The sequence below is a fragment of the Pipistrellus hanaki genome, assembly GCF_964339955.1.
Source record: "Pipistrellus hanaki genome assembly, chromosome: X".
Lineage (NCBI taxonomy): Eukaryota > Metazoa > Chordata > Mammalia > Chiroptera > Vespertilionidae > Pipistrellus > Pipistrellus hanaki.
In genome coordinates, this window is record NC_140524.1 from 26,095,295 (window position 1) to 26,121,368 (window position 26,074).

Below are 26,074 nucleotides of genomic sequence, written 5' to 3' on the forward strand. Positions count from 1 at the left end.
TCATTTATTTGTTTCTCTCATTTAGGCTATTACTTCTTAGAAGTCAATGATGCTATTTTACCCATCTTTAAATGCTGGACACCTAGTACAGGCTTTGACATATGGTAGGCACTTAATAAATACTTAAGAGATGAATGAGTGGTTACTTTTTATGCCAGTTTCAGTTTAGAGAGTTATAAATTTTTCTCTACAACTTTGAATTGTTTCCAATTCTTACACTTATACTTCTAATATTACTAGTTATGGAACAGAATAACTGATTTGCATCTCAGAAGCAGGAGCAACATATCAAATAACAATATGCTATGCATTTGATAGTATTGGGATATCATCTCCCCCAGGGTAATCAATATACATCTGTGTTATTGTAGTACAGCCAATTCTTACCAGTTAGATCTGGAATACTTTTACTCTGTAAAATAAGTTATTATGGGAAGACTGAAATTTGTACTGGTGGGGAAAAAGAAGAAGGTACTGCCATCATGGACTTTTTAAAGGGTATTTATTACTCATTTATCATAAGCTAAAAGGATAAAGCTAGATTTTTTCCCATTGGTAGACTTTAATTCATAGGTAGAAATGTAAAAAAATGTTCATGATGAGGCATATCTGTTATTCAGCCTGTACATGATTCTGAGAGTGCTTTATTAGGAAATCATCATATGCCTCCCTGGGAGGAAAAAAAATGATTTGTTTCTGTAGTCTATTATGAGTATATTATTTGTGAATTTATCTCAAGTTATTTGAATTTTTAACTTGTAATTTTTTTTTACTTCTACATTTGAGACAAAAGAGTTCTCTAACATTTTGCTATTTAAAAAGGTTTTTAAATATTGAGATAAAATTTACATAGTGATATTCACAAACTTAAGTGTACATTTGGATGATTTTTAAAAACGCACATGCACTTGGTTATCATCACCACAATGAAGACATAAATAATTTGCATCATATCAGAAAGATTACCTATAACCCCTTCCACTCCATCTCTAACTAACACAGGCAACCACTATTCTGACTCCTATTGCCATAAGTTAATTGTCTGTTACTAATCTTCACATAAGTGGAATCATATATTGGACATTGATTTAAAGAACATACTGTATCCTAGAAGGCATCACCACCAAATTAGTACTGTGTACTTTAATCTTTTTAAAAAAAATATTTTATTGATTTTTTTACAGAGAGGAAGGGAGAGAGATAGAGAGCTAGAAACATCGATGAGAGAGAAACATCGACCAGCTGCCTCTTGCACACCCCCTACCGGGGATGTGCCCACAACCAATGTACATGCCCTTAACTGGAATCGAACCTAGGACCTTTCAGTCCGCAGACCGACGCTCTACCACTGAGCCAAACCGGCTTCGGCTACTTTAATCTTTTAAAGGCTATTCTACCACTGTAGCAAGTCTGGATCATACCATGCGGTGGGGAATATGGTAAAACTAATGAATCTCAGGAGCATGGGATTATTACCATCTTCATATGCTGTGAATAAATTCCTTGATTAAAATGGATTCTATGTGGGATACCATGATAGTGGATAGGCATTCCATCCGTTTTTATGAAACTGACAAACTGCTTTCCAGAGTGGCTATGCCATTTTATGTTCCCACTAGCAATATGAGTGATCCAATTTCTCTGCATTCTTGGCAGCATGTAGCAGTGTCACTTTTTATTATTTTAGCTATTTACATAGGTATGAGTGATATCTCATTGCAATAGTAATTTGCATTTCTGTAAGGGCTAGCTATGTTGAATATCTTTTTATCTGGTTATTTGCCATTCGAATATCCTTTCTGATAAAATCTCTTCATGTCCTTTGACTTTTTTTTTTTCTAAGTGGATTGTTTTTATTTTTATTGTTAAGCTTTGAGTGATCCAATTTGAGCTTTGAGGGTTCTTTATATATTTTGTGTACATGAGTTACTTTGTCAGATATGTGCTTTGAACATATTTGAGGTTTGCCCATCTGTGGCTTGTTTTTGTCATCTGCTTAATAGTCTTTATAGAGCAAAAGTTTAAAATTTTGATGAAATATAATTTAACTTTTTTTTCTTTTATGGGTTTTACTTTTGACTCTATGTCTAAGAAATTTTCACCAAGCCCAAAGATTTTCCCCTGCTTTCCTCTTAACGTTTTAAAGTTATCTCCTTTTGTACACATTGTAATACTTTCAATAATAAAGATAATTTTTTAAAAAAATTTACTTTTAAAGTTCATAATACAAATTGAATTAATTTTTCCTTAATATGTCAGAGTTACATCAGGTTCATTTTTAAATATTTACTTGCTCTAGCACCATTTGTTGAGTACTGGTGCTTTACAAATCTTGAAATTGGATAGACCAATTTCTCTTATGTTATTCTTCTTTTCCAAAATTGATTTTGCTTTTCTAATTCCTTTGTCTATTGATATAAATTTTAGGATGTTTGTCTATAGCTAGAAAAAATCTTGCTGAAATTTTGACAGCCATATCTTGCCAAATGTCATTTTGAGGGAGAATGGACATCTTTAATATATTAAGTCTTTTAGTTCATGAATACAGTTGGTGTCTCTATTTATTGATATCTTCTTTTATTTCATCATTTGTATAATTTTTAGCATATAAGTCATGTATGCATTTTATTAGATTTATACTAAATATTGTTTTTGAATGATTGCAAATGATATATTTTTAATTTTGGTGTTCAAATGTTTATTGCTAGTATGTAGAAATACACTTGATTTCTATCTGTTGGTATATTAGCTGATGTTTCTGGAAGGCAACTATGCTCACTACTGTACCACCAACACTGACTTAGCTGATGTTTCTGAATTCCAAAATAGTTTTAGGAGGTTTTCATTTTTTCCCCTTTTCTTTTAACATTTATTTTTTATTGAACAATGACATTGGTTAATAAAATTATATAAGTTTCAGGGGTACAATTCTCTAATACATAATCTGAATATTGCATTGTGTGTTCACTACCCCAGGCCACTTCTGCCTCCATCACCATTTTGCCCTCTTTACTCTCTTCTTCCTTCCCACATTTCCCAATCCCTCTAGTAATCAAAGTACTCCTATCTGTGTATGAGGTTTCTTTTTTCTTCTTCTTAATCCCTTCATCTTTTTCACCCAGCCTCCTTCCCTCTTCTCTCTGACAGCTGTCAGTCTGTTCTCTGTATCTATGAATCTTTCTCTATTTCGTTTATTAGTTTATATTGTTCACTGGATTCCACATGTACTAAGTGAAATCATATGGTATTTGTCTTTCTTTGACTGGCTTGTAGTATAATAGATTTTCTACATAGACCATCATGTTATCTGCAAATAGAGACAGTTTTATTTCTTCTTTTCTAGTTTGTATGCCTTTTCTTTAATTTTCTTGCCTTTTTACTAGCTAGAACTTCCAGTATTATGTCAAATAAGAGTGGTTTCAGAATATATATTTGCCTTGGTCCTAATAATAGGAAAAACACATATAGTCCTTCACCTTTAAGTAAGATGTTAGCTGTAGGTTTTTGTAAATATTCTTTACTAAGTTAAGGAACTTTCCCTGTACTCCTGTTTTCTGAGACTTTTTTAAAAAAATCATGAATTGCTTTTGAATTTTTCAAGTGCTTTTTCTGCATCAAATGATATGATTATGTGATTTTTTCTTCTTTAGCCTATAATGGATTCTATTAATTGACTTTTAAAATATTGAACCAGCCCAGCATTCCCCAATAGCCCCTCACATGGACATGATGTATAATTCTGCTTATATATCTGCTATCATTATTGTTTGTCCAGCAGTGTTCTTTCTCACTGGATTAAAAAAAATTGTCTTTAGTTTTTAGTAGTTTAATTATTATGAATGTAAGTGTGGACTTTTTTTGGGTCCTATTTGGAGTTTTAGCTTAGCTTTTTTATTTGGTAGGTTTATGTATTTGGAGAAAGTTCTGAAAATTTCACCCATTATTTTTCTGAATATCTACTCTACTTTTTCTCTTCTGGAAATTCAATCATACGAATGTTAGATCTTTTGTTATTGTCCCATAAGTCCCTGAGGATCTGTTTATATTTTTCCTTTATTGCTCATATTAGGCAATTTGTATTATTCTATCTTCAAGTCCATTAATTCTTTCCTTTGTCATCGCCATTCTATTGTTGAGCCTATCCTGTGACTTTTTATTTTGTTTGCTGTGTTTTTCAGTTTTAAAGTTCTATTTGGTTCTTCTTCTGCTTTGGTGTGTGTGTGTGTGTGTGTGTGTGTGTGTGTGTGTGTGTGTGTGTGTGTTATGTGTGTGTTTTGTTTGTTTGATTTTTGTTAATCCTCACCTGAGAATATTTTTTCTGTTGATTTTTAGAAAGAGTGGAAGGAAGGGAGTGAAAGAGGATGAGAGAGAAAGAAACAACAATGTGAGAGACACATCTATTGGTTGCTTCCCTCACGGGCCCTGATCAGGGTAGGGGTTCAAACCTACAATCCAGGTAAGTGCCCTTGACTGGTAATCGAACTTGCAACCCTTTTCTGTGTGGGCCAATGCTGTAAACTCTGAGTACCACTGGCCAGAGCCATTTGGTTCTTTATATCTTCTATCATATTTCTTTGCCAAAACTTTGTGTGTGTTTTTATTTGTTTTAAGCATTTTTATGCTTGCCCTGTGTTTCCAGCATTTGTGTCATGGAGTTGGTATCTGTTCTCCTTTAAGTTGAGATTTTCTGGGTTCTTCATATGACAAGTGATTTTTTTTACTGAATCCTTGATATTTTGGATATTATGTTATAAAACTCTGGATCTTATTTAAGTCTCCCATTTTAGTAGGTCTACTCTGACATTATGCTGGCAGGGGAAGTGGTCACCACTTTATTCTTACCACATGGAAGGAGAAGTCCATGTTCTCAACTCAACTTCCATTGACACACTAGGGAAGTAGAGGGGAACCTCATTACTGCTGGTTGATGTAAAAGTTGAAGTTCCCACTAGACCTTTTTCTGACATTACTCCTAGCTGATAGAGGAAAGGGTGCCTGATTCCTGCTCACCACATGACCTCTATTGACATTGCTGGTTGGAAATGAAAGATACATTTGGCCTTCTCTGATACACCAACGCAGTAGGCTTGTTGAGTCACCTCATTAGAATCTGGAGAAGGTGGAAGTCTAGGTTTCCCACTTAGCCTTTGCTGATGGGGGTGAGAGTAAGGCCCAAGTTTTTCCTATATTGTTTGGGAACAGTAGGGTGGTTATTGTCTAAAAGTTTTCTGAATTGCTGTTTGTAGCTTTAGGTTAGGGAGAACAGGCTTTCTTGAAACTATTTTTATCTGTGCTCATTGGCATCTCTGGGTGTTGGCTTCTCCAATAACTAGTCAGGGATATATAAAGTAGAAGAAGATCCAAAATAACATTGTCATTCCTTGGGTCCCAAAACCTCTATCCAGTCTGCCATTTTTTCTCTACCTTTCAGAATCTTCTCTTTGTTTTAGGTATAATTCCCAGGTTGTTTTTGTTGTTGTTGTTGTTGTTATTTATTTGTTTTTTGTTGTATTTAGTGGGAGAAATAAGGAAAAGTATATCTCTTTAACTCATCCTAGAACCAGAAACTCAGATCTACTTGTCATTATTCTTACTTACCATTTATAAAGTGTTTTTCTAGAATTGGATATATCAGCTTATAGACTTCCATTTATAATGGTCATTATAATAATATATTTCAGTCATTTCCTCTATCAGCCTTCTTTTATCCTTAGGATCATTTAATTGACCTTCAGTGGATGATCTTTAGCTCCTTTATGACTTATTTGAATATCCCAATGATATTTCCCAAATTCATCAGCTCTTTGTCTATTCTTAATTCCGGCTCTGAACACAGTAATTTTAGTGACCTCCTGGATTTTTTTTTTTAATCAATAGAAAACCAAGACCAGTCCTCACTTCATTCAAAATTGTACTCAAATGTCACCCCTTCAAAGTGGCCTTTTATAACCATTCTATGCATACTTACTCCACTTTATTTTCTTCAACCACTTATTGCTGATATTTTATATTTATGTATTTGATCATTTCCCCCAAATATAAAATCTTTATAAGGGCAGGGGCTGCATTTTGTTCACTGTTGTATCTCCAGTGCTTAGAGAAGTCCCTGGCATATAGTGGATTCTAAAAAAGTATTTTAATTGATTGGTTGAATGAATAAACACTTCACTAGGGATTTGGGCAAAAGATAGAGGAGAGAACAAAAAATTATGGATACTTAGTTTGAAGAATTTCAACTAATTTGTTCAGTACTAGACAATAATCTCCAGAGTAGATATATACTAACCAAACTTAGATCAAAATGTGTGAGTGGAAGAAAAATACTTTCTTCTCTTTTTTTCACCTCTCATCTACACTGAGTGGCCAGGTTATTGTGATCTCTGAACACATAATTATCTGGCCACTCAGTGTATATCCTATATAATAAAAGGCTAATATGCAAATTGTCTCCTTGACCAGGAGTTCAACCAGCAGGCAGGACGGCCAACCGCCCATATCCCCTTGCCCTGGCTAGGCTGGCTGGACCCTACCCATGCACAAATTCACGCACCGGGCCTCTAATATATATACACTTATATTATTATGATCTCTATATATACACTTATATTATTATGTTCTCTGAATGCATAATAACCTGGAAACTCAGTGTGTGTGTGTGTATTAGAGGCCCAGTGCATAAATTCGTGCGTGGGTGGGATCTGGCCAGCCTGGCCAGGGGTAGGGGACATGGGCAGTTGGCCGGCCAGCCTGCTGGTCGAACTCCTGGTCGAGGAAACAATTTGCATATTAGCCTTTTATTATAGAGGATAGAGGATATATACTGAGTGGCCAGATTATTATGCATTGAGATCATAATAATATGACCACTCAGTGTATGTCACATTACTTCTTCTAGGGAAATAATTTAGCATAGGAGCAACATTTTTCTAAAGTTGACAGATGTAGCCCTCTAATGGAAAATGACAATTTTAAAATTTGAATACTCCTAACCAGAGATTTCCGCATTTTGCTTAGATGATGGAAGCAAATGACAATTGGGCCAGCTGTCACAGGTACATTAAAACTCACGTGGTCCCTGGAGTAACTGGACTCATTCCAAATGCCAGTCTTCTAAATGAATCTCAAGACCTTGAATTGAATCCAGCTTTTACAGAGGAATAGCTAAAACGAATAGAAGAAAGCAGTGATGTAATCTCTGCAGTCAAAACCTACCATATTTCTCTCCTCAGTATGGCTTTCATTGTAGCTACTTATGGAGCCCCACAAATATTAGGGTCTTCTTACTTTTTATAGCAGAGAAAGGGATACAACCTTTTCCCTGATACATTATTGTACCTTCAAGGAAGACTAGAAAGGGGGGGATATATTTTTCACTTCATTTATTAGTTTGATATCTTTCTAAGCAACTCAGGTATCAAGTGCCATAGATTGAAAAACACACACATTTTAAACCTTCCCAGATGTTTATAAATATATGTCTATTTATAAGGCATATCCAGAATAGGAATACTATACCATAATAAAATATTAGTGCTATGATAAAACAAAAATGGAATTTAAATCCACTGTAATGTCGTTTCAAATGTAATAGCCTTCTAGGGAAACACAATTCAGTTTTGAGAACAGAAGTTATATATAACACTTCTCTTGGTTAACTGATATCACAGGAGCTATAAAACTACAGAGCCACCTGGCCCTTTCCAGAAAAATTTCTTCCAGAAATTATATCGTTCTTTAAACAAGCAAAGCTTTTATACAAATGAGCTGTCTCCAACAAGCTTTCTATCAAATTTTCTGTCATTGGTGCAGTTTCCTTAATTTTACTTAAGTGCCTGCTGGCTGACTTTGACTCTAAGAAGACAAAGCATATCTTACATGACAGAATTTAAGCTTGGGATGAAAAAAGAGAAGCAGCTTCCCTCTTGACCTCCCAGGCTTTTTCCTAGTACTAATGGGGATGAGAAGGACAGAGAAAATGGCCCTCATTTCTAACTTGATTTACCTACTTTGGAGACTTGCTTGCTTGCAGCACATGCATGACCTCCATAAAAACAGGTTCACTGAAAGAATGATTTCCTGCCAAAGCAAAATTTAGTGTCATTTGCTCCCACAAAATTATATTTCAAATGATTAGATAGAAGTTTCCTTTATTTGCTCTGCTGACTCTAGTTGGGGCCTACCATAATGAGGTGCACTTTTTTGCTCCGGTTTTATTCTAATAAGATACCATCATTCATAAGTAATTATAGGCAGTGTATAGTAAAGTGACTAATTAAGAAATTAGGCTGCTTTTCTTATAACACTGTGCTTATAAGAAAAATTATCTAAAATATGTAAAGTACTTTTAACTATATCATTTGGCTGAATTTCATTGAATATGAGTACGATAACAGCCTTACCCATCCATTCACCCATCCATCCACTTATTTGTATCTCCATTCATCCATGCATATTTATGAAGCACCTGCTACGACAGGAACTGATTATACAGCCATACAAAAAATAGAGAAATTGATCTTTATGGTGTTTGGATCCTTAAAACACTCTTTCCTTTGAAGTGCATCCTCATTTTATTTATTTTGTTTAACCCCGTAAAATGATGAGCTCTTCCAGAGTAGAAGTTCTGTCTTGTGTTTTCTATGAGGTTATATTGGTACATTCAACAAATACTTGCTGGATTAGATTAAATTAAGATTTTTGAAGATGTAAGTGAGGAAAATTTCAGAGTCAGTAATAGAATGTTAGGTTTATAAGAGACCTTAAAGATCATCTAGCCCATAGATTTTCAAAATGTACTAGTATCTGTATAGAGCTGTTTCCAGAGAACGGGGGAAGCCCCGGAGAAGAATTGTAGGACTGTAATGACCACTGTGATTCAAGCATAAGATTTGCACTTTCAACTTATTTATATATAGGGCATCCCATCTATTTGAAGAATGGGTTGACAACTTAAAAACAGCTGAAAACCATTGATTGGTCTAGCATACCATTTTAAAGATCTTTTGGATAGGCCTAAGAAGGTTAGGTAATTTGTTCAAGGTCACAGATAAAGTTATTAAACATTCTTAGAACTTAAACCTTCTAATTTCCATTCTGAGATTATTTCTATGTCCTTTTACTGTTTATTAGTTCACAACTGTTTTATGATAAATGCAATGCTTAACATATAGATGACATAACTGACAGAAGGAATGTTAAACTGACAGTACTTAATTTCTCCTTGAACATAGCTCAATATCTCTGCACTTAGCACAGTAAATGCTTAATGGTGGAAATTGTACTGGTGGTGATTATCCATGACTGATTGTTTTATCTTTCCAGATTAATGCACTCTAATCCTTTTAGTCTGTTCTTACAGTTCCCCCCAAGCCCTGCCTCACCACCATTCCTTAAAACTCCTTTCCTACTCTTGTTCTCTGACTGCAGTCCTTGGGTTGAACTGGATGTGGAAACTGGTTGTAACCACAGCTACCACGAAATGCTTTTAGCTTACATGTTTAATTATGCAAAAGTTAATAGTTGCCTAGTGTCAAGATTAAGACAATAAAAAAGTGTAAAACATGAGTTGGACTAAAAATTCTATTGAGAGTTAGGTTGAGTGTTTGTTTTAAAACTTAAATATTGTTGTACTATCATTTTACTTTGTCCTTATTACAGCATATCTACAGATGCAAGTTTTAATTAGTGCTTTTAGCTATTCCTGTGGTAGCTTCTCTACTTTTGTGGGTTTAGCTGATTCCTTCTTACTTTGCCTCCCCTGTTGCCTGGTCACTCTGTGTTTTAGTTGCATGCTCTCTCCAGTCTAGATTACCAATATTACTGACAAGGATTTTGAGCTTTCCTCAAGGGGAGGTTACTTAGGATTGCAGTTTTTCACATTTTGCAGAGAGATCCTTTATAACCAGTTTGGCCAGAATGTTTCTTTCCTCTGACACAGATATGAAGACTGCTTTAGGGAGAGTCTGCTGCCATCTGCCACTGCTGTTATACTATTGCCAGTGCAATGGGAAATAGTGGATTGGCTTAGTGGCCAGACAGAATTGGGTTTTGCTTGTTTTTCCAGTGTATTTTTCCTCTTGGATGCTGTTGCCTCTTTCTTATTGTCTTTTTTTTAAATTTATAATTGAATTGTACTGGTGGTGATTATCCATGATGTTGGTTCGCAGATTCAAGTATACAACAACAAAACATCATTTGCACCCTGCATTGTGTGCCTGTCACCTAAAGCAAAGTCTTTTTCCATTCCCATTTATGTCCCCTTTGCCCACCTCAACTACCTCCACTCCCCTTTCCCTGTGTCTATTACCTCTTTATTATTAGCATTCTAATAATAGAGAAAAGCATTATAACAAAAGTTTAGAATTCAAAGGTAGAACTTCAGTCTCCATTTGGGGAAAAAATAGGAACTCCACTTTAAAAGTTTATGCTAAGTTTGTAATATTTAATTTAAGGCTACTTTCCAAGTTTTCTTTGCTCTCCTTTTTGCCTTGGGGTTGACTTTGTTATAGTGAATAATGTGTACATCCTATCCTTGTCCATTATTTTTAAATGCATAGATTTTCATAGAGCAGTGTTATCTATCGTGATGTAGATTTTGATATTATGGGTCGAGTTTATAATTCAGCCTTTTCAGGTGTTCATTTTTATTTGGTGACATTGATAAATAGAGCTATCTTATACTGATAAAATCTTCTAACTATTTTTGATTGTAATTATTGTGCAGTTATCATTTTTTAAATCTTGAGTTTTGGAGAAACCTGAACTAGTTTCATCATTTCTAGCTAGATGATGACCCAGGTATTTTTTTTTAGAAGAGATTTGAAACTGGGGTTGTTTGATGATTTAAAGGTATAAAACTATGACTGAGTTACAAACTTGGGTGGTTTATCAGACTAAAAGCTGAAGTTCTACCCTAGAATCATGCTGAAACTAAGACTTACTTAGAATGGCTTTTATCTTTAACACAATAAAATTCTTGAACATTATATAAAGTAAAATAGTAGTTTGCATTTATCATATCCATGCCTGAAACATGTATTATCCATGACCCTTCATCTTCAGAGTTAAGATAATAGTTTTACAATATCTGGTTTAAATGTTTTCTATTACTAATTCAAGATTTTATATTGTTTATATAAATAGATTATTCTTTTTAAAAATATATTTTTACTTATTTCAGAGAGGAAGGGAGAGGGAGAGAAAAATAGAAACACCAATGATGAGAGAGAATCATTGATTAGCTGCCTCCTGCATACCCCACACTGGGGATTGAGCCCACAACCTCAGCATGTGCCCTAACCTGGAATTGAATCGTGACCTCCTGGTTCATAGGTCGACTCTCAACCACTGAGCCAAGCCCATAAGGCTAAATAGATTATTTTTTTTAAGATATGTGTCTGAGTTAGGCAGAAAAATAGGCAGCTGCCTAGGTTTTAGTTATGATTTTCTATGGATACTTTGTCTTCTGGCCTTTATTTCTTAGAGATCACCTAATAAATACCACTTTGCTAATGCATTAGCTTGACTACTTCTTATAATTGTACTCAAGGAAAAATGTATCACAAATGGAATTAATATCTAAGTGTTCTTTCTGTGTAAGGAAATGGTACATTTAAAAAAAAAAAAAAACTTAAGACATTTTAAAAATACTGTATTCAGATAAAAGCCTCCAGCTGCACACACAACCAGAGATTATGAGTGTGAGTGTGTGTGTGTGTGTGTGTGTGTGTGTGTGTGTGTGTGTTTTATACATATATACAATTAAGTACAGACTCAGGGGTTCCTCAAAACAATCTTATTTATATTTACTTATTTATTAATAGACCTTAAGTATGTCAGACCTATAGTTAGTATAGTGTAAAAAACACTTTATCTTTCATTAAATTAGACTTCAGTGCACACCTCACTTTGAGTTCTCACAGAGATTCTTCTTCAAATAATATGTGAATACATACTTCTTTCTAAATATATGCAATAAAATCCACCCTTTTCAGAAGAGTTTTAGAGACCTTAACTTAAATTTATTATGTTCTCCTGCATTTGTCCTCAGGTATTTAAAATGTTTCAAGAATGTTTTTTAATTAACTTTTGTCTTGAAACTCTACTTCCTCTATAGGGACAGTGACTTGTTTAACATAGTCTCAGCCTCCTAGTATTGGATTACTAATTTCCTTTCTCTGTCTGCCTCCTACAGTGCAAAACTTATGCATTCCAAGCTTTAAGGATATGCAGTATGCTGATATTCAAATTTAAAAAAGAAAAATCAAAAGCAAGTCTACTTGAAACTTGGTGGTATAGGGATACCTAACTTTATTCTTTTAAATGTGCTTCTGAGGGAATGGGGGTACAGAGGATGAAAATGGTAAGGGGGTTAAATATATGGCGACAGAAGGAGACTAGACAGTGAGTGGTTAGCACACAATGCAATATACAAACGATGAATTATATAATTGTGCACTTGAAACTTAGTATATTAAGTTATTAACCACTGTCACCTCAATGAATTTAATAAAAAAAGAATTAAGTAAAAGAAAAACACACAGCTTCATAGATACAGACAACAGCATGGTGATTACCAGAGGAAAAGGTGGAGTGCTGGGAGCTAGCTAGAAGAGGGTATAGAGGGGATTAATGGTGATGGCAGGAAACTTGACTTTGGATGGTGAACACACAATGCAATATACATATGAGGTATTATAGAATTGTACACCTGAAATCTCTATAATTTTATTAACCATTGTCACCCCAATAAAAAGAAAAATATGTTTCTAATAAACTGAATAGGTAACTTCCATATTTTAAAAACAAGTCTTACTTAAATTTGCAATGTTAGATTGGATATGGTGGGAATAATGGGTTTTCTTAAAATAGGGCACACCTTTCTCTGTATCTTCAAATAGTTTATGAAGGAATGACCTCTTTGCTAAAGCCTGATTTCTGAACCTGATCTCACACAGTATCTTTCAACTTCATTAGCTTAGTGACTCGAGTATACTTTTCTGCCCCCTGATCTCTGCTTAGCTATCATATATGCATATAAAATAATTATATACTTATATATTTATATTTGAGACATAGCAGTAATTTGTATAGAAACCCTATGAACATATACATTTACCTATTTATCCAAGTTCCATGATCTCCACAGTCCATATTATTAGAGTTTTCTATTTTATTTCTCTATGTTGCTCTTTATTCTAAATATTCTTATTTTGCTTCTTAACTTTTTACATGACATACTAACTCTATTCACTACTGAAATGTAACTACTTCTGAAGTGAAATGACATCTTATCTAACTATTGAAAATGCTATTGGTCTTATTTATAATGAAAAGTGGACACTCTTCTTTTTTGCACTGAAAGAGTTTAATTCATCTCCAGTGTTGGCAAGGATAATGGTAATTTTGATTTGTTTTTAATACACTAGTAATCTTGTTTTAGCCTTTCATTTTCCTCCTTACTACTCTGCCTCTTGGCTTCATTTGCCACTTTATGAGGAAGAATTCACCTGAGGTTTTCTTTGCTTCTACTTTTGCCATGATATATAGACTACTTTATGGAGAAATACATCAGCTGTCTGCTATGCATTTAAATTCTCCACTTCCCTGCTGCATTTGTGTATAGCAACTGAAAGACAAATAGATGAATGCAGGGCCATTTTTGTCAGTGAACGTTTTTGGATTCATACATTACCAAGCACACATATCATTAAATATGAGTTTAATATCTGGAAGCAAAAGTGGTAGTGTATCAACTTTATCTACAGAGGAGAAAAGGGGTCACTGTTTATGAGGACTAAATAGAAGTGTATCCATCCTTATCAAAGAAATGAAGAGATGAGAATTGGTCTTTTAGGCCATATGGTTTCTGCCTCAGGGACCAGTAGAGAATTGGTCCTTCTATTGTTATAGTTTTAGTGCTGGTTATTTTTGTTTCATATTCACATAGCTTTGCGGTAATTTCAAATGCTTCTGCAACTATATAGTTCTTCCACTTGTCTTGGCCAGAAAAGTTCAGGTTATATCTCATTTCAAAGGAGATTTCCTTTTCAACTTATGGAAAGCCTTATTTTACCAAACTATGTTAAGTTATTGGGATTCAGCCTTTTTAAGATAACTTATGTCTGCCGAGACCGGTTTGGCTCAGTGGATAGAGCGTTGGCCTGCGGACTGAAAGATCCCGGGTTCGATTCCGGTTGAGGGCATGTACCTTGGTTGTGGGCACATCCCCAGTAGGGGGTGTGCAAGAGGCAGCTGATCGATGATTCTCTCTCATTGATGTTTCTAACTCTCTATCCCTCTCTCTTCCTCTCTGTGAAAAATCAATAAAATATATATTTTTTAAAAGATAACTTATGTCTACTTGGCCCTATCTAACATTTTTCTTTCATTTCCCCCCTATTCTGAGTGTTCTTAAGAAATTTTAGGAATTTTGTTACCATATAGTAATTTAACATCTTAAAATTAAGTCATTGAAACCTACTACTGTTTTTTACAAAGGATAGAAATGGGAAAAGAAGGATGTCCAGAAATTGTCTCAACATATCTTTTTTTCCTCTCCCTTTTCCCCTTCCTCCCTCCCTTCATCTATACATCCCTCATTTCTTCCCTTCCTTTCTCTACACACACACACACACATACACACACACACACACAAACACACTGGCCTTATGTCAAACCAGATATTCATGGTGCCATATGGATGGGGTTGGGCGTGTAGGAAATGGAGTGGAGGACCTGAAGTAGCATTTGGAGCATTAGAATTAGATATGCTAAGGAAGCAGTGAATTAGAAAATTCCCTAGTCATGATCATGGAGAACATTTCCTTTGTTATACAAATGAGGAAAATGAAGCCCAGGGAATTAATGCCTAAATTGGCTGACTTCTCCAAGGCCCACTATTTTGTTTCCAATATCAAGCTGAAGGCAATGATTGTAGGGATGTAGGGTACAATGTCAAAGTCCTGAATTTTCCATCCATCCATTTATTCATTCAATTAATTAACATGTATTTGTTGACCAAATATGATGTGCCTGATACTGTACCAGGTACTCAGGATATCCTATTGCCCCTGACCTCAAGGAGCTACAGTTTATTCACCAAACTTTAGTTGGAAATAAAGAAGTATAGGCAATAATAACATAGAATCATATATTTCCATAGCACACATAGGAACTAACAGAGCATATAAGAGGTGCCCCCTAAACCAGCTTTAGTAGGCTAGGGATAGCTTCCTGACAGAGGTTATCTGGGCCAAGATGGGGCAGAGTGTTCCAGGCTCATATTAAAGTATATGAAAATCCCTGAGGCAAGAATTGAAAATACTTCAATATGGCTAAAGAATTTAGCATAGTTAAGGGTTGAAAGAAAGGGTGGCAAGGGGATTGGTTAAGGAGTCTGTAGTGTATTTACTGTAGAGTTAAGCAGGAGCCAGGTCATAAAGGATCTTATTTACCATGTCAGGGAATTTGAAGTTTTGTGATAAAGATCAATAAAGAAGTTATTGACAAAATTTTAACTCAGGGTGAGACATGATGATATTTTTCTCACTCTACCTGTAACTAAAGAGTTGATTGAAGCAGAAAGACATGTGAGGAGGCTGTAGTAGTAATCTACCTGGACTGAGATAATAGTGGTTGAGATGAAGCAAATGTTTCATATTTGAGATAGGAAGTAGAGTTCATAGGCCTTGGTTACTGGATGTGGATAATGAGGGAGAGAGAAAAATATAGATAAATCCCAGGCTTTTGGACTGAGCAACTAGGTGGGTTGTGAGCCATTTACTGACATGGGTTAAATTTGAGGTACCATTAAGATGCCCAGACTGAGAACAATTTGGACTGAAGATTTAGATATCAGAGTTATCAGCATATATAAAGATTTTTTTAATTTAATAAATCTTTATTGTTCAGATTATTACAATTGTTCCTCTTCCCCCCCCCCATAGCTTCCCTCCAACCAGTTCTCATCCCACCCTCTGCTCTTACCTCCCCCCAAATGTCTTTATCCATAGGTGTATGCTTTTTGTCCAGTCTCTTCCCGCACCCCCCACACCCGTTTCCCCCGAAAATTGTCATTCCACTCACTTTTTATGCCCCTGATTCTATTATATTCACCAGTTTATTCTGTTCATCAGATTTTTTATTTACTTGGTTTTTAGATTCACTTGTTGATAGACATGTATTTGCTGTTCATAGTTTTTATCTCCTCCTCCTCCTCCTCCTCCTCCTCCTCCTCCTCCTCCTCCTCCTCCTCCTTCTCCTCCTCCTCCTCCTCCTTCCCTTTCTTCTTCTTCAATACCTTTCAGCATTTCATATAATACTGGTTTGACAGTGATGAGCTCCTTTAGCTTTTTATCTGCGAAGCTCTTTATCTGACCTTCAATTCTGAATGATAGCTTTGCTGGATAGAGGAATCTTGGTTGTAATTCTTGCTGTTCATCACTTTGAATATTTCTTGCCACTCCCTTCTGGCCTGCATAGTTTCTGTTGAGAAATCAGCTGACAATTGTAGGGGTGCTCCTTTGTAGGTTTTTCTCTTGGTGCTTTTAATATTCTCTCTTGGTTTTTGCTCTTGGCATTTTAATTATGATATGTTTTGGTGTGGTCCTCTTTGGATTCCTTTTGTTTGGGGTTCTGTGCGCTTCCTGAACTAATAAGTCTATTTCTTTCACCAGGTGGGGGGAGTTTTCTGTCATTATTTCTTCAGATAAGTTTTCAGTATCTTGCTCTCTCTTTTCTTCTGGCACCCCCATCATTTAGATGTCGGTACACTTGAAGTTGTCCCAGAGGCTCCTTACACTATCTTCATATTTTTAAATTCTTTTTTCTTTTTGCTTTTCCGGCTGGGTGTTTTGCTTCTTTGTATTTCAAATCTTTGACTTGATTCTTGGGATCCTCTAGTCTGCCATTGGATCTCTGTATAATATTTTTAATTTCAGTCAGTGTATGTTTAATTTCTAGTTGGCCCTTTTTCATATCCTCGAAGGTCTCACTAAATTTATCATCCTTTTCTAGAAAATTCTTGAAAAAACATAACCGTGGTTTTGAACACTATATCCAGTCATTTGCTTTCTTCCATTTCTTTCATTTGTGATCTGTTTCTTTGTCTCCACATTTTCACTACTTCCCTGTGTTGGTAAAGTACCTTGGTGTGGTAGGTGTCCTTAAGGCACAGTGGCTCAGCTTCCCCAGTTACCTGACATGATACTCTTGGTGCACCCCTTTGTGGACTTTGTGTAAAGCCTTGTTGTAGTTAAGTCTTGATTATTGTTGGTGTCACTGGGAGGAATTGGCCTCCAGGCCAATTGGCTGTGAGGATCAGCTGTGTCTATGCTGGGAGAACTTCTGTCCTGGAGACACACTTATGAGATAAGACTTGCAAAATTCCAAGAGCCTCTGTGCTCAGCTTGGATGGGACAGAGTTTTAGGGCAGAGCAGACAGCCTTGGTTTCCTGTCAGCCCTGCCCTGTGAGGCCCCTAGGTGTCAGTGTCCCTTGGTAATTGCTGCTAACACCTCTGAGAGAAAGCTTCCCTCGAGTTTCGCCCATTGCCAGACAGTCCCATTTTCTGCCCGAATGACTTTGGGTTCCCAGAAACTCACCCGGAACTGGAGTTCAGCACAGTTGGGGGCTTCCATATCCCTCCCGCTTTAGAAAGCCAGCAGCACACTTAGCTGCCAGAGCATTCATCAGTCACTTCTCTCAGCAAGCGCGTGCTTCAGGATCTCTGCCTTCCGCAGCTCCCAAGTCTCAGTGTGCTTTCTCTTTCCCTGACAGTCCAGATTCTCCCCAAATGAGTCTGGTTTCCTAGAGTCTCACCTGGGACTGGTGTTCAGTGCAATTGGGAGCTTCCAATTCCCTCTAGCTTTAGAAAGCCAGCCGTGCACTCAGCCACCCATGCATCCAGCAGTCAGTCCCCTCTATGCACGCGCACTTCCCGACCTCTGCCTTCAGCAGCTCCTGAGTCTCAGTGTGCCTTCTCTTTTCATGACAGTCCAGATTCCCCTGAAATTAATCTGGTTTCCCAGGTTCTTACCCGGGACTGGAGTCCAGAGCAGTCGAGAGCTTCAGTCTCCCTCTCGTTTTAGAAAGCCAGCTATGCACTCAGCCACCTGTGCACACAGCCACCTGTCCTCTCCATGCATGTGTCTCCATACCTCAGCCTTTTGCAGCTCCTCTGAGTCTCAATGTGCTTTCCTCTTTCCTTCTAGTTGTAGAATTTCCACTCACCCAGCTTTCCTGTGGTTCTGGATGGTGTCTGTTTTATCTTTTAGTTGTAGTTTTGATATTGTTGTGCGAGGCAGCAGTTTAGGTGTTTACCTATGCTGCCATCTTGGTTTCTCCTAGAAGGGCCCATTTTTAAGGGCATTAAATTTTTCTTGTGGAAAAACAAGAAAATGTCAATATATCAGTGTTAAAAGAAAAGTTACCGTATTTTCCAGCGTATAAGACGACTTTTGAAACGGAAAAAAGTCAACTGAAAATCGGGGGCAAAAGACCAAAATTGCACAAAAATTACCTGCAGATCTTGACGGCAAAGTAAGTCTTTTCTTTGAAGTGGGGGGTAGTCTTATACAGCGAATATAGGCCTAAACCTATGTTTTAACTGTAAAATTAGGGGTCGTCTTATACGCTGGAAAATACGGTAGATAGAAAGTCAGGGCTCTTTCTAGAGAAGTCTCCCAATTGTTCAATTATAATTATTTCTTATAAGATATCCAACTGGAATATAGGATGGCTCTGTCCTACAGCGATCTAAAATACAACCTATTAATATACATATTGAAAATATATGTCTTAACCAATTTGTAGGAAAAACAAAATCTTGATTGTAAAATTTCTCAAATTATCATTCCCCCCCCCCCAAATTGAATTTGATAAGAGTGTGGAGGAATTAATAAATAAAGAACCATACTTGCCACCTGAAGAATTCTTTAACATTTGAATATCTGGTTAGTATAGACCAAGACTATGCCTTAATTTTCCATTTGTGGGAAAGTCATACTTTAAGTCAAAAATTTATGTTCTGCAAACCCAAACCATCATATATTGTTAGAGACTGTAGAAGTTATATTATGGTATCTTCTCAAAAGGACAAGAGAAAAAACAAAACAAAACAGTTCTTCATAGGAGTTTTTTGCTTTATCTTAAATGTCAATGATCACAAACACTTCTGGCTTCTCTTCAGTATAGACCTGCATGGTTGTATACATTATTGCCTTGACTTTATTTCCCTGAGGATTCTTGGGCAATGAGAATTCTTCTCCCCACCCAATTGACCATAATTTGAAATTTAATTGATCAAGACTAAGTACTTTCACTTCCCGGGGTACGAAGAATTCATCAGCACTGAACTTATAAAGTCACTCGTCCAAAAAGTGAAACAGAAGATACTGCAAATCATCTCCTTATGTTTCTACTTCTATTGCTTGGAGGGGCTCCACTGTGTCAATATCTGTCATTTAACCAAACATGGCCATTGCACATTGCTCAAAAGCTTCCTCCAGAGTATCTCCCCATGCATGTAACTGGACATCTGCTGTATGGTCCAAATACTCATACTTCCGAATGACTGGAGGTTACTTGGCCTTGGTCGCCTTCTGCTTCTCATTCAAATTATAGTCCCGAATATCCTCCTCTTCCTGTGCCATGATTGCAGCCTTGGACATTCCACTTTCTCCTTTTCATATATAAAGATTTGATTTGAAGTCACAGGATCACTCAGAGCAAGTCTGAGAAAATAGCCCTTACACTTTATTGACTCCTTTAATTATCTGACAACTATAGACTTTCTCCCCATAAAATATACATATGCAATTTTGCCTGCAATTTTAGAAGGCTCATAGGCCTCTTGAAGTATATCTATGAACCTTTATGATGTTTAGATTAAGAACCCCTGGTTGTGGAATAGAAGAAAAGAGACAAGAAAATTAAACACCAGGATTAAAATGGGTACAGGAAGAGAAGTCCATGAAGTCCTTTGTTCATTTAAGATCAAACTGAGGATCTTGAGGGTGTTTCAGGATTTTATTTTAACTTCTCATGCCATTTTCTGATTTCTTACCACTAGAAAAAGAAAAATAAACTAAAGAAATCGGGTCCATATAAAATGGAATTTCACATATTTTCAATGCTTCAATCTGATATTAATAAATAATGACTTGTTTTAAATCCTTACAGTTCTATATCTCTTTCTTGGCTTTTTAATAAAGTGTTTATCTACCCAGAAGCCACAATGCCTTAGGCAGTACTAAATTAGAACTATAGGTGTATTCAGGTCAGCTTGGCTAGGGATGAGAGAGGCAATAAGGCTGGCTTTGTAATACCCAGCTTAGTAATTGTGGGGGTTTTATGTTTGCATGTGTGAACCTTAGTTAAGCTTTGTCATAGGTTTTCCAAAAACAGCTGGGGCTTTTAGTCTATAAAGACATTACTTTGTGTCCCTAGGGGCTATGCATAAATCAAAGTGGGAAAGAGGGCAGGAGGAGTGAATTTCTTTGTGTGAATCCCAGCTCCCTGTTAACTGTTTAATTAAGGAGAAGGAAAGAGTCCTATGACAATTACTGAATTAGGGATGCACTATTATCTTCTGCTTGATGTATTCTTACTTGGTGTATTTATGCTAAGAAAGACAGTAAACCATGTCTCTACTAAGAACGCCCTTCTTTGTTATATTCAACAGAAATGTAGACCCAGATTTCACAGTTCCCATTGTTTCAAAGGAAGGCTTAATGTTGGTGATGATGGTTGTTCATTTAAATTTTGGTTCTCTTTTCTTACCATCTGCTATGTAGTGGCCTCTCAGTCACAGTTCAAGGTAACAGCAAGGATCTCATCTGGGAAAAGCATAGTAATATCATAGGCATTTTGGAAACTCTGCTATTTCTTCTCCTCCAGCCACGGATAAGATTATTAGGAAACTGTCATCATGGAAGTATTTTGTCATGTTGGAGTAAATTAATGATTGGAAGTGAGTAGGAATCTAAATTTTTTCACATTTAGGAATGGCATAAATGATGGTGTGGTGAACCAATATTTCTATCTTCCCCAGTATTTTATTTTTTATCCTTCCCCCCACTATTTTACATTTGTCTTTCAGCCACTGCATGAATCTAAGTGAGGAATGCCAGAATATAGAAAATGGATGTTTTTCAAGATTTCCTTCTTTTCCTGTGTGCTGCCTTTTTAGGCTGATGGAAAAAATAGGTGATAGCAAATAGAATATACACTGAAAAATACTATATGAGCTCCTACCCCACCCGTGTGTGTGTGTGTGTGTGTGTGTGTGTGTGTGTGCACGCAATATGCACATAGAAGGAAAGAATAATGCTCTTTAAAACAGTCATATATCTCTGTTTTACCAGATATACCAGAACTCATAGCCATGACTCAATATGGTGTTTCTTAAGTTAGAAGCCAAAAAAAAAAAAAGAAAAAATCCCACAAGTTTTATCAGTATTTTATGGAACATTTTAAATAATAAATATAACCAGTGACATTGATTCTTAAGACTTCTGTTGGTAATGTAGCTATAGGTTTTGTTCAAGCACAGTAAGATCTTTAATAGACTGTTTTTTAAAATCTTTATTGTTCAGATTATTACAGTTGTTCCTCTTTTTTCCCCCCATAGCTCTCTTCCACCCAGTTCCCACCCCACCCACTGCCCTTACCCTCCGCCACTGTCCTCATCCATAGGAGTATGCTTTTTGTCTAGTCTCTTCCCGCACCCCCCACAACCTTTCTCCCCCCAAAATTGTCATTCTGCTCCCTTTCTATGCCCCTGATTCTATTATAGTCACCAGATTATTCTGTTCATCAGATTTTTATTCACTTGATTTTTAGATTCACTTGTTGATATGTATTTGTTGTTCATAATTTTTATCTTTACATTTTTCTTTTTCTTCCTCTTCTTAAATAATACCTTTCAGCATTTCATATAGTACTAGTTTGACAGTGATGAACTCCTTTAGCTTTTTCTTATCTGTGAAGCTCTTTATCTGACCTTCAATTCTGAATGATAGCTTTGCTGGGTAGAGTAATCTTGGTTGTGGGTTCTTGCTATTCATGAAAAACCTTATAACCTTAGTTTTGAACACTATATCCAGTCATTTGCTTTTCTCCATTTCTTTCATTTGTGACCTGTTTCTTTGTCTCCGCATTTTGGCTACTTCCCTGAGTTGATAGAGTGGCTTTGTGTGGTAGGTGTCCTAAGGGCCCAGTGGCTCAGCTTCCCCAGTTACCTGACATGGATACTCTTGGTGCACCCCTTTGTGGGCTGTGTACACAGTCTTGTTATAGTTAAGTCTTGATTGTTGTTGGTATCACTAGGAGAAATTGACCTCCAGGCCAATTGGCTGTGAGGATCAGTTGTGTCTATGCTGGGAGAACTTCTGTCCTGGAGACACCCTTATGCAGCAAGACTTGCTTCAGTGGGGCTTTAGTGCTCACTGAGTCTGCCCGCCCTGAGTGTGTCCCTTATGGATCTGAGGAGTTGTAATCTGGATGGTCCTACTCTGACCCCTGGGTACACTGCCTCTTTGATCTCCAAGGAGGTGTTAATTTAGCCTCTGCCTGAGGCCACCCAGCAGGAGCTATGGAGAGAACTGCAGATTTCTCTTCTTTGTTTGGATATTGAAGGTTCCCAGATGAGGACCAGATGTGAAGCAATACAAGCTGCTGTGGGGCCTTGGGCCTTCTTTTGGATGTTCTGGTTCTTTCTGAATCAGCTGCAATTTGTTAGGTAAGTTTAGATTTCAAAGGACCAGGCCATTCATTTGCAAAAGTCTCTGCACATAGCTCGGATGGGGTGGAGTCTCAGGACAGAGCAAACAACAATGGCTTCCTGTCAGCCCTGCCCTAAGAGGCCTCCAGGTCTCATTGTCCTGCAGTAGTCACTGCAGGTACCTCTGAGAGAAAGCTGCCCTCGAATTCGCCCACTGCCAGGCAGTTCAGTTTGAGTTTGGGTCCCCAGAGTCTTGCCTGGAACTGGAGTTCAGAGCAGTCAGAAGCATGTGTCTCTCTGCAGATTGAAAAAGCCAGCTGAGTACTCAGTAGCCAGCCCTCTCCGTGCGGGCGCCTCCGTACCTCTGCCTTTACTTCTGCACTTCCTCTGAGTCACAGTGTGCTTTTCTCTTCCCTTCTAGTTGTAGAATTTCTACTCAGCCAGCCTTCCTGTGGTTCTTGATGATGTCTGTTTTGTCTTTTAGTTGTAGTTTTGAAGATGTTCTGCATAGCAGCAAGTTCAGTTGTTTACCTATGCCACCATCTTGGTTTCTCTTAATAGACTGTTTTTTTTTAAAGGATTGCATAAAAGAGTGTAGCCTATCTGAAAGATAAGTCTGCATATGGGAACCTCTTATACTAGTAACCCAATAATTTTATATGTACTAGGGGCCAAAGCATTGCTTCACAGTAGTTTTGACTACTACCTTAACAGTTAAATGAATAACAACATTTTTAAACGTGCTCATGATATGATTGCTGATGCAAAGTCATGAATGATGTATGTTCTCAGGCACTCTTATAGCATATTACTAAATTGAGCTGTGTATACTCAAGGCCAGCTTTCAAGCTATTCTTATGGTTAATATGTTATAAATGCTCTTGCTCAATGCAGCTCTCTCTGTTGTACCTCAATTATAGATGTTGAACTCTTCCCTTCAGCTTGGATATATCATTATAATCTTTGTAAAATGCAATGTAATTAACTGCTTTAAAATTATATAAGTAAGAGGTTGGGAAAAGAAGTATTCAACTATTTCAATTTTCTATTAAAATTACAAAATTTGTTTAAATATTCCATTTTGTCTGGGCTATTCCTCAGCAATAACTGATTTAAACAGGCAATTGTGGTGTGGGAAATATGATTATTTAATTAGATATAAAGCTAGAGAATAGAACTACACATTGTTTGGCCCAGAATTATATTAAAACATAAACCTACCCTCTCATTTTACAGATAAGGAAACTGATCTAAATGGCCAAGTGATTTATCTAGAATCATACAATTAATGTCATAGATAGGGCTCCATCGTAGATTTCATGAATCTTACTGATTTCAATATTCTGTATTGCCTCCAGAAAATTGGAAAGGTGGATTATCTCTTTATACTTTCAAAGCATGTATTCTATCTCTCTACTTGACTAGAGATACTTAATCAGTACCAACCAACAAGATTAAAATTATCTTTTTAATTCAATAGTTTGCTTTGGAAAGCAACCACATGAAATGGATTGGAAGAGACACTTTGGCAGTAATGCCCCTCAATATATGTGGCAGGAATTAGATTCTCTGCATTATGCATGCAATGCAGCCTGCTAAGAAGGCAGATTCCTGGGAGAGAGCTACTAGAGCGGGCCAGGACAACTGCTCTAATTCAATAAGGAACTTGAAGTTTTGATGGGATCAATCACTCATTAGCCTGTGAGCCAGGAAAATGGAAATCAATGAGCAAAAAAATCATGGTGATAAGAGAATATACCTAATCCCCATCTTGCCCACAAATGCCTTTAGCTGAGCTGTATCTTCCCAAGATTAAAGAATCTTAAGATTGAAGTTCCACTACTCTCATGGCATACTTGGGTCACACATTTGGAATAAGCCTTTCTATCCTGGATACTACATCTTAAAAAAGACACTTAACAAACTAAAGTAAAACAAAGATGGTCAGAGACTAGAAAAACCTATCATATAAAGAACTGTTAAAAAATGGGGTTTTTAATACCTGTGAGAGGGCAAACTTAAGCATGAAGAAGGGTATGGGAACGGATGTGTTTTTATGTACCTACTGTGTGTCAGGCATGTTGCATATATTATCTCATTTTATCTTCATACCATCATATGCAGGAGATATTAACTTTCTCTTTTTTTTTTGATGTTTCTTTTTGGTTAATATATATATTATTTCAGAGAGAAAGGGAAGGGGAGGGAGAGATAGAAGCATCAGTGATGAGAGAGAATCATTGATCAGCTGCCTCTTGCACACCCCACACTGGGGATAGAGCCCACAACCTGGGCAAGTGCCCTGACTGGGAATCGAACTCTGATTTCCTGGTTTACATGTGGATGCTCAACCACTGAGCCACACTGGTTGGGCTGATGTTTCTTTTTTTAAATTTATCTTTATTGTTGAAAGTATTACAGATATCCCCTTTGTCTTTTTTCCCATTGACTCCCTCCATCCCGCACCCGCTCCTCCCAGGCCTTCACCACACTATTGTCTGTGTCCATGGGCTATGCATATATGCATATAAGTTCCCCTTCCACCGTCCCTTCCCTGTCTTCCCTCTGAAATTCTGCAGTCTGTTCTATGCTTCTATGTCTCTAGATCTATTTTGTTCATCAGTTTCTTTTGTTCATTGGATTACAAATGTGAGTGAAATCATGTAATACTTATCTTTCTATTACCTTTCTTGGAGGTATCTGGTTTAAACTCATCAGATAACTTGCCTATTATAGAGTTAATAAGGAGCAGAGATTGAAACACAGCTCTAAAGCTCATGCTTTAAATAGGAGTCTTCAAATATTTGAAGAGCTGATATAAATAAGAGGATTGAGGGTTGATGTCATGATAGTAGTAGTTGTAAAAATAAAAATAGCATTATCAATAAAAATGATAGCTGACATATATTGAGCGCCTATTTTGTGTCAGAAACTGTACTAAACACTTGACTTATATTAACATGTGTAATCCCTTCAATGCCCCAGCTGGTTTTGCTCAATATATAGAGCATTGGTCTGAAGACTGAAGCGTCCCAGGTTCGATTCGGTCAAGGACACATGCCTCAGTTGCACGCTTGATCACTAGTAAGGAGTATGTAGGAGGAAACTGATCTATGATTCTCTCTCATCATTGATGTTTCTATCTCTCTCTCCCTCTCCCTTCCTCCCTGAAATCAATAAAAATATATTTTAAAAATAGTCATATGATATAGGTATTATTTCCATTTTACATGTAAGGAAGCTGAAGCACAGATTAAATAACACATCCAACCTTAAATGAGGTAGCCATAGAAATGCAGATTTTCAAATATTTTTATTGATTTCAGAGAGGAAGGGAGAGGGAGAAGACACA

General features: G+C 36.7%; 1 protein-coding gene and 1 pseudogene across 9 annotated transcripts in view; one reads left to right on the top strand and one right to left on the bottom strand.

The window, feature by feature from the left end:
* The window catches only part of ENOX2 (ecto-NOX disulfide-thiol exchanger 2), a 293,057-nt gene that overhangs the window by 47,742 nt on the left and 219,241 nt on the right, over window positions 1-26,074 (top strand). The window lies entirely within an intron of this gene.
* Window positions 18,893-19,678, bottom strand: LOC311614938 (protein archease-like; annotated as a pseudogene). The gene has a single exon. The product of its transcript is annotated as a protein archease-like (transcript).